Source organism: Callithrix jacchus, chromosome 3 (assembly GCF_049354715.1).
Source record: "Callithrix jacchus isolate 240 chromosome 3, calJac240_pri, whole genome shotgun sequence".
Lineage (NCBI taxonomy): Eukaryota > Metazoa > Chordata > Mammalia > Primates > Cebidae > Callithrix > Callithrix jacchus.
Window position 1 is genome coordinate 60979063 of NC_133504.1, and position 17340 is coordinate 60996402.

The window sequence follows — 17340 nt, forward strand, 5'->3', positions numbered from 1 at the left end:
CTATAAATACTTTCATGGCGATATGTAGGTTAGTGTTGAATACACTATTAGACCAATCACAAGAGCCTAAGTACTCATAGAAAAAGATGCAAGTCTTCGAAAAATAAATGCAGTCAGAACTTTCAGCACATGGAGTTGACTGGCATAAAAAATGTTTTAATTTCCAAATATAATTCTAAATTGAATAAATAAGAAAAACAAGGTGACAAATAATATCATTATTTGCAGAAATAAAATTGAGGAAATTAGTTTATTACTGTCTAATAAAATAATTTCCATTTACTATTTTTTTTAATTTTGAATATTGACTTTCATTATCTTTTCTTTTAATATTCTTGTCGGGTTTTGGTATCACAAAAGTGAGATGATGTTGTTTTCACTCTTTCCATTTTCTGAAAATATTTTTGTATTTTGAAAATCACTCCTTTAAATAGATTATTGTTACAATTGTCTGGTGAAGGCTTTAGTGCCTCTAGTTTTGATTGTAGAAATAATTTTATTTAAGATTTTAGATTCTTAAAGAGCAATACAATATTCAGATATTGTATTTGTCTTGTTCAGGTCTTTAAGCTGTATTTTTCTTGCAATTTTTCTATGAAATCTAAATGTTCTTATTTTGGTACTATGTTTATTATAATATTAATTTATTGACTTTTGATTGTCCACAGGATTATAAGGATGACCTATTATTTATTCTGTCAATAATTATTGCACCTTAATTTTTTATTTTTCTTAGTATTACCAAGGAGTTAAAATTTTTATCATTTTATAAAGAATCAATTTGTTCTTTGATAATACATATTTTATGTTTTTATTTTATTAATAATATTTTTTTTTCTGTTTGTAGGTTTAATAAAGTGTTATTTTTCTGCCTTCTTTAAATATACCCTAAAGTTTTTGGTCTCTTTTTCTTCATATATAATATATTTATGACTATGTATTTCTCTCTGGAGATGCTTTAACTACTTAATACTGTTTTGATTTGTAGCATTTCCCATATCACACAGTGCAAAATCTAACCTAATTTCTAGGGTATTTTTATCACTGGCCCATGACATGGTATTATATGTATATATATCTTATATTACACATACAATATGTGTTTGTCATCCAAAAGACCACCACTGTGGTTAAATAATAAAAAAGAGTGTTTTATTGATGAAAATTAGGTTGAAAATCAGGAGGAGAGAGTCTCCGGCATGGACCGAAGCTGCTCTTTTTTTGAAGAGAGGAAGGGCGGGCTGGGTTTTATGCCTCACAGAGTCTTTATTTTACAAGAGACTCATACGTATTCAGCAGGCTTAGGGTAAAAACATACATATTTATGAGGAGAGCCCAGCACATGCACAATGGGTAAACATATACGTAACGTAAGTTTCATGTTCACTTTGGGGCAGGGTTTAGCATTTAAATAAGCTGGAATTTTTCTTTATTTCTGAGAATGAACTATAGGACATAAAGACAGTTCATGCAACCCCTATAAACAGGCTGAAACTGGCTTTATGCTTATTTAAAAAAACAAGAAAGAAGGGTTGAAAGGCTGATCCTTTGTCCAATCAGAGTTGTAGTGGTCTGGGCTGTAAATCAGGGTTATGAGTGTTCTGATAATTTGCCTGATAGCTCCAATTGTTAGGAAGTTTAGCAACAGTGTGGTTTTTTTTTTTTTTTTTTGTAGCCATAGGATCTTAAGGAGTTTCCATGCTATCTGCCCTGAACCTTCTACTCTTAGGCAAGTTTTGTTTATTTAACCTTAGGGTCCATCTTAATTGATAAAGGATTGTCTATTTTGGTCTCTCAGATCTCTTATTATGTATTATTTTTTAAACATGTAGGCGTTTTGCAGGTAACATTTAGTTGTGAATAGGTAGCTTTATTGGATTGAGAGGCAGTCATCCCTTAGCTTTACAGATAAACTCTATTACTGGGAGCATAGATATTTAGAATTTTTATATATTATTGTAAGTAGATCCTGTAATTATTATGGCATGCCCCTATTTATCTCTAGTAATAGTTTTTGGCTAAAAGCCTTTTTATTAGTTATCAGTAGATGTATTCATTATTTCATTGTAGGTTGTTGTTGTTTATTTATATGGTAAGTCATTTATCTGTTGCTGTGTAACAATACATCTCCAAACTAAGTGGCTTAAAAAATAATAAACACTTATTATTTCTCACAATTTGTGTGAGTGAGCAGCTTAGCTTAGCTGGACTTTTCCAATTTCAGTGTCTCTGGTGTGTTTCCAATCAAGTTATTAGTTGGGACTACAGTTATCTGAAGGTTTGACAGTGGCTAGAGGATGAGTTTCAAAGCTGATTCTCAACATGGTTATAATAATTGTGCTGAATCTTGGTGTGCAGGTTTAATTTCTTCCAGTTTTCCTCTCTCCAGGTTACTTGGGTGTTTGTGATATGAAGGCTGCCTTCCTCCAGAATAAGCAATCTGAGAGAGGACAATGTAAAACTCACAATGTATTTTATAATCTAGATGATGAAACACTGATATTGCCTCAAAATTTTACAGGTAAAACAGGTCAACTCTATTAAATACAATAACCTAATTTTGTCCTACAGATGAGATATTATGTGAACAGGAGATGAAAATCATTGTTGGCCATCTCAGAGATTGCTATTCCTGACATATCTTGGTCTATCATTCAACTTACATTCTATGCCTTTACATTTTATATAGGTTTCTTACAAATAGTACATAGTTTTAAATAATCTGTCAATTATTTTTCTTTATATTTGAGCAGTTAATTTACACTTAACCTGATTTCTAATCTACATTAATTATACTAACTTATTATATGGTGACTTATTTGCATTATTTATTCAATCCTTATCTTCCTCTGTCTTTTTGATGAATTGATATGCTTTATTATTCTATATTACTTCTATAATTAGTTTGGCAGGTTGTGGTATATATGTGTCTGTATGTTCAACTTTGTTTTTCAGTGTTAGTGTACAGAATGCATCATACTTTCTTGGCTAAGAAAATCCTATATTACTTTGCTCTTTTGCCTTCTTCTTAGATAACACAAAGTCTTTAACAGATTTTCTTTAAAACTTAAATTATACACAATTATTTTAGAGTTTTAAATTCTAACACGTGCATACGTACCTCTTTTATTTTATAAGGTTAATATTCTCTTAGATTAGTTAAATATTTAACCTCTTCAAATGTCTTTCTAAGTTTCTGTAGTATCATCTGGACATTATTTTTTCTTCCTGAAAAATCCCATTTATCGTTTTTTCTCTGTGTGCCAATTGGTGACAAATTCTCTAATGTTTTGTTTCTCTAAAACTGACTTTATTTCACTTGTGTTATAAAATATTTTGGCTGGGTTGATAACATTTTTTTTACACTTTGAATGCATCATTCCACTGTCTTCTCTTTTCAATATTTATTTTATTTCTGTTATTTCTGTGAAGGCTGATATAATTATTGCTCTCATGAGTGTAATTCATCTTTATTCCTGGTTACTTATGAGATTTTCTCAATATTTTTACTTTTCAGCAGTTTTACTCTGATGTGCCTTGTTATTGCATTTTTATTACTTTGTGCTTTGTGGGCCTTCTTTTAGAGTTTGCTTGAAAAAGTCAAATTTTTAGAAACTTCTATGGATTTGTTTCTGTTTCCTTTTTTAACTCTTGGTTTGGATAATTGTAGCTGCCTAGTTTATTTCATTGAATGACTGAAACTATATTTAAGAAAATGTAGAAATAATGAGAAGCTTAGGATGATATACTTTTTTCAAAAAAGGATTTATATTTCTCTCTGGGATTATCTTTATTTCGATTTCAGAAATTAAGAGGATTAAAAGTTAAACTTAATTTCCTTCAAGAACTATTCTACATAGCAACAGTTGATTTCTGAGTGTAGAGACTGAGAGTCAAAGCCTAAAGTAAGAGAGATTTACCAGGACCTACTTGACATAACCTGATATGCAATTTTTTTGTGTGTTTTTAGGCTTTGACTATTTCAAAGGCCTTTTCCCCATATTATCCTGACAGATATCTCTGAGAATTAGCAGGCCGATTTAAAGAATATGATGCTCCAAAATGCTTGTTTAATTTTCATTTTTCCATCTTCCCCTAAATTGTTGTCCCATAATTCTTTTTGTTTTACTCTTTGATTGGGCTGTTGATATTTTAAGTGACTATCAGTAAATTGATATATTGTGCCAGATTTTCTTTTTGGCTTTACAGGTTTGTAGTCAGAATTACCTAGCCCAATATTACTCCCCTAATGATTTTTAATGGAAAAATAATCTAGGTTGTCAGATGTTACTGATTTATTATCTTTAAATAATTGTGCTTACTTTTTTCTATTTAATATGTATGTTAAATATCGTCAAAATATGTGCTTTTTTCTAATGTTTTCCAAAAAAAAATTGGAAATATAAATTGAAAAGCTTTAGATTCAGAAACATACTTCTATTTTATAAGGTAGAAATGTAATCATTTAGTTCATTACATTCTTTAGTAATTTTGAAAGTTGATTATAAATATCCGCATATTGTTATCAATAATTTGCATGGTTGTACTGGGAGCTAACATGAGCCCAATATTATGAAGCATTTTGTACTATTACACTAAAATATTACAAGTCAAAAGTTATAATTTTTAATGATATAATGAGCCTGCTATCAAGTTTCATATTTACCATTACCAAATTAAATAATTGACAAATACAAATAAACATTGATCAATAAAAATAATCAACACAGTATCTGAATATAGATAAAATTATTATATTCCACCTAAAATTATTTTTTTTGTCACAGGTTTTGTCTACAAACCTAATTTTTTATTTTATTTATTTCTTTTATTTTTTTTTGAGATGGTGTTTTGCTCTTGTTGCCCAAACTGGAGTGCAATGGCACCATCTTGGCTCACTACAACCTCTGCCTTATGGGTTCAAGCGATTCACCTGTCTCAGCCTCCAGAGTAGCTGGGATTACAGGCATGCACCACCAAGCCTGGCTAATTTTGCATTTTCAGTAGAGAAGGAGTTTCTCCATGTTGGTAAGTTGGTCTCAAACCCGTGACCTCGGGTGATCCGCTGGCTTCCACCTCCCAAAGTGCTGAGATTACACGTGTGAGCCACTGCATCCCACTACAAATCTAATTATATTAAGGAATCATAGACACATATACAAGAAAAATGTTGTGGACATAAATTCATCTACAAAGTACAATATATTTATTTATTAACACCTTTTCTTATAAAACTGTACAGTTAATGCTTTATAAAAATCTTAAATTTGGCCTGGTGAGGTGGCTCACTCCTGTAACCCAAGCACATTGGGAGGCTGAGGTGTGTGTATCACAGCCTGGCCAGCATGGTGAAACCCAGATGCTACCAAAAAATATAAAAATTAGCCGGGTGTGGTGGCACACGCCTATAATCCCGGAGAATCACTTGAACCTGGGAGGGGGAAGTTGCAGTGAGCCAAGATATTGTGCCATTGCATTCCAGCCTGGGTGACAGAGCAAGACTGTCTCTAAAAAATATATATAAATACATATGTAAAATACTTTAAATTTAAGTAATGTGGCATAACTTGAGGTAGTATCTAGTAGACTTTAAGTTGTTTTATACTCATCAGCTTTTCTTCAAAAGATTCCAGAGGGATTTTTTTTCTCCCTTTTATTCTCTCTTTTTTCCTGATATGACAGTAAATCATGGATATGTAAAAAAAGAAAAAGCTTGCTAACCAAGGCATTGCAACAGTACACATCAGTTTTCAAATCACCAGTTAATCCAATCTAATCTAAATAGAATACTGACCCAAAAAATCAATAAAAATAAAAGTGGAAAATGAGGATCTTCTCTTGGTCAAAAAAAAAATTCTTTTTTTGTGTTTCCTTAGTGTGACTGTTAACAGAATTGGCAGAAGCTTTCTATAATAATATTAGGTGAATAAAATTCAGATGGTGAACTCTGATATACAAAATTAAACATTTTAGGTACTACGTGAGGCTTTTGTTATTTTATTTAACTGTCTTCTTTTTCAAAATATATATTTTATTGCAATGTGATTCTCAGTTGCTTAACTGTCAATCAGTGTCAAAGTGCATGTAGTCAGAGTAAGATGATGTTTTTACTAACAAATATTCTTGGCCAGGTGTTGTGGATCATGCCTATAATCCCAGCACTTTGGGAGGCTGAGGCAGGAGGGTCATTAGAGGTCACACCCTGGCTAACAGAGCAAAACCCCTTCTCTACTAAAAATGCAAAAATTAGATGGTGTGGTGTCGCGCACCTGTAATCCCAGCTACTCTGGAGGCTGAGGCAGGAGAATCACTTGAACTTGGGAAGAAAAGGTGGCAATGAGTCGAGATCGGCCCTCTGTGCTCCTACATGGGCGACATCTTAAAAAAAAAAAAAAATTCCTATGGGACATACCTTGTCAGAAATTGCTAAAAGGAAATATCTGGGAAAGAAGGTCAATTATTTCTACCCTCCCATCTAACATAGACATGTATGGCTAAGAGATAGTTTTCTCTTTCTTCCTCTATTTACTTTCTTATGATTGGGTTACTACAGAAACAGGAATTTTCTAAACATAGAAAATAAGAATAAATTCATCAATCAAGTCCAAGTGTTTGATTATTACTATGCTTGCAATCTTCATTTTAGGGAGGCAAACCCAGTTTGTACATGCAAGCTAATATAATAATATCTTGAAGCAAAGAGCTATTTTCATAGCACATTACATAATAGACTAGGTGTGAAATTACTTTTAGGGTGAATGGATATCCTGAAGGTTATTAGCTTTTTATTATGTAGAGCATTTTGTACACAAATACATTAGCATTTCTTCTTACAGATAAAATTAATATGTTTAAATTAATGACTAACTCTTAAAGGGTACTCAACTTTTCCTACATGCCCATTTAGTCCATTCTTATCTTGTAACAATAACTTAAGAAGAGTTTTGCTCCGGGTTTTAGTCACATACTTACTTTGCATAATTTAAAAAATAAAGCAAAATAAGAAAGGACTACATTTTCCAAGTGAAATATTGTGAGAAAAACAAATTAGCATATTTAAAATTATATAGTTATAAACATTTTGTGCCTTGAGTCTAGTTAAATTTGTAAAGACTCTAAAGATATATATAAAATTATATGTGATCAACTGCAAAATGAAATGACAGAAAATGAACCAGGAAAACCTGTACAAAGAAATTTAATAGCAAGCAACTGAGGGCCAAGTGTGTTTCTTTTTTCTTCAAATTGAACTGTTTGTATCACGCATGGCACTGGTAACCATAAAGGAACCACAGATTCAAAATTACACATCTCTTACTCTTGGTTCTTTTTGGATTCATAAAATTTATTTATTTTTGTTTTTGTTTTTATTCAAAGATGACAACAGAAACTTTGAGAAATATTAAGATTTTTGTTCTTTTACAATTAGATTTGTCTCAAAGAATTAATGTTATATGTAAAACTATAAAGATAATCAATGTAATATCTCCTACTTAATAACTTTCTAGTTTTGTACACAACTAGAAAGTAGCATAATTGATATTATTGATTGTAAGATTATTTTATATTATACTAGAAAATGTTATTATGTTCCCAAATTTTATTTTTAAAGCAATTCAATCATATAAGAAAAAAATCAAACTCTGAGTGGAAAGAGTTCTGTGAAGTGATTACTTATTGAGCCATTATAAATATATATGCTATTTTAAAATATGGCATTAAATTACAGTCAGTTCTTGTATCTCCTGAAGACTATTCAGGTAAAATGTCCGATAAAATGTCACATAGACAGTTAGGAAAAACAATATTTTCTTAAGCAGTTTTTCCACTGTAGTATATAATCTTTACTATCTTTTCAGTTACTTTACAGAGAGATTTTTAAAAGTTTTGAGCACTCAAAATATATTTTATTTCACCCCAGATAGCCAGAGAATAACTCCAATCAATTCTCAGTTATCTCTATTTTCATTCATTTAAACATATCACTTATTATATCAGTTGGCATCAATTAAAAATTCCACCTAAGAGAACTAACTAGAATTTGTTGAATCCTTAATTTGCATCAGTCACATTGTAGATAAATTGTCTAAGCATTTTAGATAAATTTTCTAATTTAATCACAAAAATTAGAAATGGATATAGATATATATATGAAGCAACTGAGGCTTAGTGAGATTAAGCAGCTTGCCAAAAATCACATGATGGGTATGTGATAGAACAAAGATATGAAAGCTCCTACATATAGCATTATGCTGATATGAGTATAAAGTTAAACTGGAAAGCCCAAGAGAGAAGACAGCATTAAAGGAATAAATTAAAAAGTTACCTAATGTGTAAAAGTAAGTTTCTGTGTATTTTTTTGAGTGGGGTTTTACATCTATTTGAAATAATTTACTTTTTAGAATAGTGTACAATTAAAGGATAAGTAAAACAAATAACATAATATTCACAAAGTTATAAAAAAGGCCAATTTAACACTGTACATATGACCAAATTTTGCTTATATGAGAGCAGTTTCAATAACCCTCCAAAGAATAAATTTAGTTGTTTGTATTTCTATGAAATACATTTTTAATAGATAATATTCACTGAAGTTGTATGTCAGAATTATCATGAAATGCTGTAAAATGTCATCATGTGAATAATTTATCTAAAGTTTGAAAATGATGTAAAGATAGTTTTAGTATCAATACAAAATGTGATCGCTTTTTAATTTACTTTTATCACTTCCAAGTGCCTCTAACAACAGTGAAATAAGCTACAAAAGTAAATGACCATGCAAAATTTATAAAGATTATAGCAGTTGTTCTCAATCAGTTTTTCTAACTATCAGTGGAACCAATTAATTGAACTTTCTTGAAAGCCACAGAAACCAACTTTGTCTAATGGAAGCTAAAGGAGATTAATTGGAAATGTATGGGAAACATCTTAAGAAAACAGCCACTAATAAAGGACCATTTATCTAAGAGTCAAGGGCTCAGCAAATCCTTCTATGAGTGTGCCTGATAGAACTGATGCTCTCCAGTGGGAGAAGATAACTTCAAAAACACTCAGCACCATAAGAAACAGGTGTTTCAGAATATGAAAATGAGTAATATTTAGAAAAGAAGCATTAGTATATGTATTGATCACATATACGTTAGACAATAAGTCTATTTATCTAACAATAGTTAGTTATTTTCAAAACAGTTGTCCTAATTACGGCTAGCACAGATAGACTATAACCAGGCATTTCTCATTATACATTCAACAAGGAGAAAACTATTTTTACAATGAATAGCTATGAGAAATATAAAAGTATGTCTGTTTAAAAAAAATTTTTTGCAGAGACAGCTTCTTGCTATGTTGCTCAGGCTGGTCACAGTAAAAATGTCTTATCAGTTAAAGAGCAAAAATGTGTTAAATGAGATCTAGTAATTAACTGTATCTATTATATCCATGTCAATAAAATCATAATACACACTGAGGTTTTCAATAATATCCAATAATAAACACACTGTGTAATGCATTGAATTTCAAAACAGTAAACTCTGAGATCTAGTTTTATTTTTATGAATTGAATATCATATATTTTACCATTGTATCTATGAGCACACATGGAGAGTAGACCTATTTCTTTCTTGTTCTTGTTTCTTTTTCTCTAATATATTCTTAATATCCTTATAATTTCCTTCCCTGATGTCATATATTTTGGTAATTAAAATTATATGTGTAATACATAATATATTTTACACCAAAATTAATGTTATATATTTAATTAAGATTATATATATATATATCACATCTGTAATTATTAAGTCACTAATAAAAAAATGTGATCAACTTGCATGGCATATTTAATGAATTGTAGTGTAAATTAGATGTAAAGGCCAAAACTAGGTTCTAGATTACACTTAAGCTCTTAGGCTAGTATAAACATAATTGCAGTTTCTGCCATGAAAAGTAATAACAAAAACCTCGGTTACACTTGCACCAACCTAATAAATCTTTGTGCATGCAGAACAAGTATATCAATATAAAATTCCAGTACTCTTTATAATACATTGAAAATTACAAATCATAAAAGTCAAAATTGTTGTAAATTCTACTTCACATTTAGAGAATAGTTGTTTAAAAACATTTAATTATGTTTAGCAAATTTCTATAGAGGTTTATTTTATAAAAAACAAAATAAACTTAAAATTATGTATCATTCCTAGCAGAGGACTTGGCAGTAACATATAATGTTTAGGATATCCTACATTTCGGGATTACAGAATTGACAAAATATTTACTTGAAAGTTATAATCACAGGGATGACATTTTAAGTAACATCAGGTTCAATGTCTAATTTATTTAATCATAAATTATTAACATAACAGATAAATTCCATATTTATTTTAACTTCTAGTATTACAAGAGAAGCAGAGTGAATAAAATGTAAACCTTTGAACTAAAACAGAAAAGTAGAATAACTGTCAGCTTTTTAAAAAACTAAATTGAGAATATTTGTTTGAAATTAATATAGTAATTCTGCTTTCTTTATCTGGCATCATTGGCAAATGAGCTATTTCACAAACCTGTGTTGTCTAGGTGATTGAAATTCTCCCAATAAGTAACTGAAACTTTAATGATAACAATTCTCTTAGAAATTTTTCAGAAACTTATGACACAGTTTTCTGACTCATTATATAGTAAAGACAATAGCTTTTTCTTGTTGATTTAATCAATCATTTTAAATGGTATTCATCTATTAATCAAACATTTACTGAATGCCAGCCCAGTCATTCAAAATCTGCAAAGTACTGTGGCTTTCATGATGAATCTCAAACATTAATTATCTATTGATAACCATTGAATTAGTAGGTAGCTTAAATAGTTTTGTTTTATTTCAAAAGCAAGCCCTTTTTTAAAAAGAGGTTTAATTTTTTCCTTCTGATTCCTTCAAGGATCTAGAGAACTGCTTCTAACACTGAACATTAACAAAAACACTCTCTTTTAAAAATCTATGTTGCAATGTCTTTTCCCTGAAATTCCCCCTTTGACTGGAAACTTTGATTCCAAACATAGGAATGGGTTACAGCTTCCTTGACTGCCTTGATTTTGTAAATACTATTTTATAAAGTTGTCATGGAATGATAATATTTAAATTAATGTGACGAGTAGGTCTGTGTTTCCTTTTCTTATATTTCTCATTACTTTTGAATTCAGAGATTTCATGTTTTTAACGAGTCTTTTGTTACATTAATTAAGTGAGTCATTATTCTTTATCCTCTACCAAATAATGTCAGGAATTTTCATTTTAAGTATTAAATAAGATGAGGTATTTAAGCACTTTGCCTTCTGTCACATGTTCTCGTGAGCCTTTCTATGATGGAAAGACATAACTCTGTACATTTCTGTGACTCTCTTGAAGATAGTGCTGTGGATAAGCCTCAAGTTCAGATAATTGCATGCATCAGACCAAGCTGTGGAGACATTGCTTTGATCTTTGTTTCTGTAATTTTTTTTCCTGAAGTCTATATCCAGTATCTACCTTTTGACTTTCTCCATTATTGAGAGAGTCAGTTGCAGTCGTGATGATAGCTCTGTTGTAGGCAGGAACAATGGTGGCATTTTCCTAACTGCAGCTTCCTGAGTGTTATACCTTAACTAAGATGTTGTTTGATATCTGTATTTCATAGGCATCTCATGTTGCAGAAGTGAATGAGTTAGTTCTGCCACATGCTGAGAGTAACTGAGGTATGACTAGGCAGGACTCAATTTCTCTAGCTCCTGCAATAGATTTTTTTTTTTTTACCCAATAAAAATCACATTCTGTTTAAAACAACTCTTGTGCTATTTCCTGTGTTAAATCCTGATTAACACATACGAAATTTCAGATGTCTAAGTAATCTGATTAAAATACATGCAGTATGGATGCATAAGCTTTATGGCAACTGTTTTCTTTGTAAATTTAGTAGCTTTATTCTTATTTACTTATATATTTATTTATTTAAATAGATTTAATTCATTACTACTCTGTAGATGAATAAAATAAGTAGAATTGCAACTTTAATTCTAAAGCAACAGATACTAAAAATGAATGAAAACATTGGGGAAGAAATGCCTGGGAAATAAATAGCTTTTTGGTGCTTGTAGTTAGGCAAGAGGTAAAGTAAGATTTTGAAATACAAAGTGAAAAAATTCAGAATAAGTGTCAATCAGTTCATCTACAGCTCTGAAGTGCTCAGGCCCAGCTCTTGCCTGAAAAATGAAAACTCTATTCTAGTAAAAGGGAAAAAGAAAATTCATAAACCAAAACCAGAAAAGAAGTTTAGGAAATGAGAAAAAAGAAAGTAATACTGCACCAACTAAACAGGATGTTTGACGTGTGTATGGTTTGAAGCCATGCTTAAAAGCATATGTAAGTTTTGTTACAATTACGGTAAAAAAAATTAACAAAAAAAAGAAAGAAAGAATATATCTTTTTTTTTCCCCCAAATGAAAAAATTACAATTGACATCACACCAATTTCCTGAGTGTTTTCGCAGCTGGGAGCACGAATTAAATCTTGATCCCACAAGAGAACTGCATTCGTGAGAAGAATCAATTGCAACCCTATTAAATCCATCAAATCCTGTGGTAAATGTCCCTGAAAATTAACCAGTTTGAAGTTTAGAGAAAATAAAAATGCTTGCAAATTTTTAGAGGTAACGAATTATCTTACTGGAACCTGAAGGGGACTGGAGTTTATTGAGGAATCTCTTGACTGGGAAGTCTGGGTCTTCCTGGGAACCTTCCATCTTGAACTGCGAGGGTGAAATCCCACAGTTTAAGCAACTTAGGGATTTGGTTTGTGTGTTTATTTAGTCAGGTTTACAATTTTCCTTCGCAGTTGAAAGCAATGTGTTAAGTAGCCTAACGTGCCCAGGGGAGCGTCAGCATCCCCAGCTCCCTGATTCAAAGAGGTTCTTAGCCTCCCTAACCAGGAAGAACAGGAAAAGGGGCCCTGGAGGCATGGTGAGTTTGCCATTTGAATAAATATCCTGGACCCACAGACTTTTGTGGAAAAGAGATTTATTAGACAGAGAGAGAAAATGACAGCTCCCATGCCACGACCGTGGAAAGGGACACAGAGAATGAATTCATATAAGTAAGGAGTAACAGGAGTTTTAACCCTTGAGTTATTTCCTCCCCATTCATGTTGTCATGCAATGAGAGGAGTTCTTTCAAACTTCTTCTGGAGTGAGTGATTTTCGACTCTGATACCGGATTGGATGCTTGGTCCATAACTGAGCTACAGAGCTCCCTCCTACCAGAGTTTTCGGGGCTTTACCCACCTAGCCTGCTAGCCGGGAACCCTAGACGAAAAACTTTACATTTGAAACCCCTCTGGTTCCCAGATGGAGTCCTGGAGGCGTGGAGGCGTGGAGGCCTGGAGCTGGGAAACTTCTGCCTTTGAAACCATACCCCTGGTGGATTGGGAAGAGAAGTCCCTCACTAGGACATTTTGTTTGGTTTCATTATGTTATTATACACTTAACAACGAAACACAATGGCAAATGTGATGGGTGGTAGAAAATGTAGATATACACAGAGAAGGCTAAATTTACATCTGTTCCAATGTTCCATTCCAAATAAAAGAATCTTCTCTATATAATTTACCGTAGCTTTCTGCTAACTGAAGTTTAACATACAGGTCTTCAGTTAAGAAGTTTGTATTTCAATATTCTTGTCAGAGACCCACCTCTTGCCAGTTTTTTTTTTTCCTATAATACTTTCAATTAAATGGCATAAATGAGAAAATGCTGTGTACAATTCATTCTTGGGAAATAATATGTAATACAAGACTTCGAAATCTATATTCCATGGTTTGCACTGACTCGTTGCTTTTGCTTGTAATTCTTCTATGTATCATTTGACTGGGGCAGAGCGTTGGTTTGAATTCAGGAAGATAACATTGAAAATGTATGCCTGGAAATGAAAGCACAGAGTTTAATTAAACTCATGGATTAGAGATGAGGATGAGGTTATTAAACAAATGTGAATGTGTTACTGAATGTCTCTTTGAATTTGGCTCAATCAGTGAGCTTATTTTCAAAGATGTTTTACTGTAATTGATGATACAGACTTGGAAGGAGCAATGTTAGAGATATAAATGAGACAAAATCCAAAAAGACTCAGTAGCTATAGCCAATCCTGCTGTTGAGAATGAAAGAAAAAAATAAAAGTAACTGTTAAATTTACAACAGTGCTGCATTGCCTGTACAGGAAGAACATTTCCATTTTGTTCAAAGTTACATATTAGCATTCAAAGAAGCTGAGGGGCAAGGTTTAATTTCAATGTCTTGAGATTTATCCATAGATGAAGTGTAGCTTTTGGAATATTGCCAGAAATTAAAGGAATACAAAACATCCACGTATAAAGCAGACTATCAAACATGGATTATTACTGATGTTTATGCAGTGGCTAAGATACAATGGAAGATTTAGAAAGTTACAGAGTAGTTATAAACAAGGTAGATAAAATACATTATCTTACCGAAATATTTTTGTTCATGCTACTAAACAATTTGATATCTATATTTTTTCTTGTGAGGAAGCATGTTTAAAAATAAACACTTGAATATTTGTTAGAATTTAAATAATAAAACAGCAGATTAGTCAAATTAAAAATATTTAGTGAAGGCTCTATGTTCAAAAATAGTATTTTGTAAAATTACTACACTTGCATTATCCAAAATTATCTTAATGTGATAAACCTTATAAACTGTACTTCAGTAGAGACTATTATGACCCACTTTTGAGATAACCAACTGGTTTGAGGAATTGTGTAAATTATTTTCCTAAAATGTTCCTGAGTTGCAAATATTTTGAATATCCTCAAAATTCATCTACTGATATTCTCTAGTACCATACTAGCTAAGAAAACGAGCAACCTAAAAGAACGTATAACCCAAAATACACAAAGATCTAAGGGTTGACTCTAAGTTACTAGATTAATTCAAGTTTAGCCTAAGATATGCTGGCCTTGGTCATATAGAAATTCTAAATACGCTTAAATCATTATTGTAGTTTTAAAAATCAATATTTTATCTATCATTTAGATAGATGAAATATTGGATAGATCATTGATCTAACTCCAAAAGGAGTTAGATTTTCTAGGAAATATGCTCATACTTTAAAAAAAAATAGTGGTAGATGTACTTATTTCCATCTTCTTTTATTGTATTTGTATTTAATCATTTCATTTATGAAGAATACAAATTTAGCAATTAAAGCATGTATGCCAAATATGTATTGACATGGATGTATAAATAAGTAAATCCATCTTTTAAAAAAAGATTTTATTTTTATTCCTCTATTACAATTAAAGGGATAGAAATGCTAACAAATTATATCTGGATTGCTAAACTTTACATGTACTCAGACATGCTTTAGGCTATATCATATTCTCTCAGTCAATAATATCATGTGGTAAACATGTTACCTAGAAGATAAAGGTCCATTCTTTGTCATCAATTAAGTTAAGGGGTGTGTGTGCATGTGTCCGTTCAACACAAATTAATTGCATGACTCGTCCATGCTAAGCACCATATCTTCCTTTAAGAAACTTACAGTTTAGTAAAAATGGCAAATTTAAAAAAAAAACAGGCAATTTTATGAGAGTGTGACAAAAACTATTAATATATGAGTGGAAACAGAGGAAATATTAGAAAACATAAGGGCAGGAAAATTTGACTAGAGCAATAATTGCCATGTTGAACACTCAAGAGGTGAGTACCCAGGTGAAGGATGCTAGAGACACATTTTTGAAAATCAATAGCTTTTAGAAAAACTTTACAAATAACATTTTTAATGAAGACAAACTAACAGCAACTTTGTTAAATTAAAAAAAGGCAAAAAGGTCATTTTTCACATATCAGTAAGATATTAATTTTTTTCATTTATTTTTTCCTATATATTCATTACATACTTAATTTTAATTTCTACCAGTTAACATGCTAGACTAATTTTCTTGCTTCATTTAGCAATGCATTTTTAAGGTCTGTATTTTCTTTCATGACTTAGAAACATCACTACAAGGGCAGGTATTGAACTATTCTGAAAGTCACATTTTATTTTTTTGTGTTTCTTTTATATTGTTGGAGCAACTAAGTAGAATTAAGCTTCATTATAGTTGCAATTGTATTAATGTTATTGTTCTAACATGTTATTGGCTTGATTCACATGAGATTCAGTATTGCATTTGGGGGTTTTACATTTTACCTTCTGGTATAAGCATTTTCACCTTTTTTAATTTTTTGGATTTCTTTGGTTTACACCATTTAATCTTTGCACATAACTAAGATATTTTATAATTTATCATTCAAACCAGGATTTTTGGGGGGGGGAATGGGTAGCATAAATAATTAGGCTGTGGTAACAGGTATAATCTCAGACTTTCCAAAGGAAAACTATACTATGGTACATTCCAACTATAACCAATATTTGCTTGAAATGTATAATCTTCACCTTATATAGGTGAAATCATTTTTTAAAGAAGGTCAAGTTATAATGTTAGATAATTGAATAGTTGGTTTCAAAATTCAATTGGTCAAAGTAAATTTTATTTTTAATTCTATAAAGGATGCTATCAGTTCATAAAGAGAGACTTGTATGGTTAAACATAATTACTATGACCTATTAATATGAACATGGTAAAGCTAAAGCTGCTTGTGTTTATTTGACCTTCACAGAATATTTCTTTTCTTTAATGTATTATTTTTAATATATGTATTTAATCATGTTTATATAATTTTAAAAATAATGGCTGTGTTTAACAGTTGGCTTACAAATTATTATATAGACTGCTATTTGAATCTCAGCTCTACTACTGCTTTTCCATGTGCCCTTGAGAGAGTGCTTAAACTCAGTGACACTAAACTTCATCGTTCATAAAATGAGGATATCAGAGCCTGTCATATTGTTTCCATTAAGATTTAATAAAATATTATGAAACGTAAAATAATTTTCATGGTACCTTACAGACTCTGCCTGAATGCTTAGTAAATATTACTTTATTTCCTTCCAATCATAAATACAAAATTGATTGAGATTTCAACTCCAAAACATTGATAGATTGCATAAGATAATTTTGGCTTTATTTTTTCACATTATTTTCATGTATTTCATTATTTTCATTATATATTTTTATAATTTGGAAAGACATTCAAAACTGTGTTTTACTTTTCCTAGATTTCTTTTTATTCTTGAAAACTAAGGTCAGTTGCTGTTTTTGCTTTCATTTCTCACTTTGTTTGTACAAATTTTGCAAAGACATTCCTACCTTTGGCCTCTCCCTACAAATTCCTCTCATAAGCAAATATTATCTTGAGA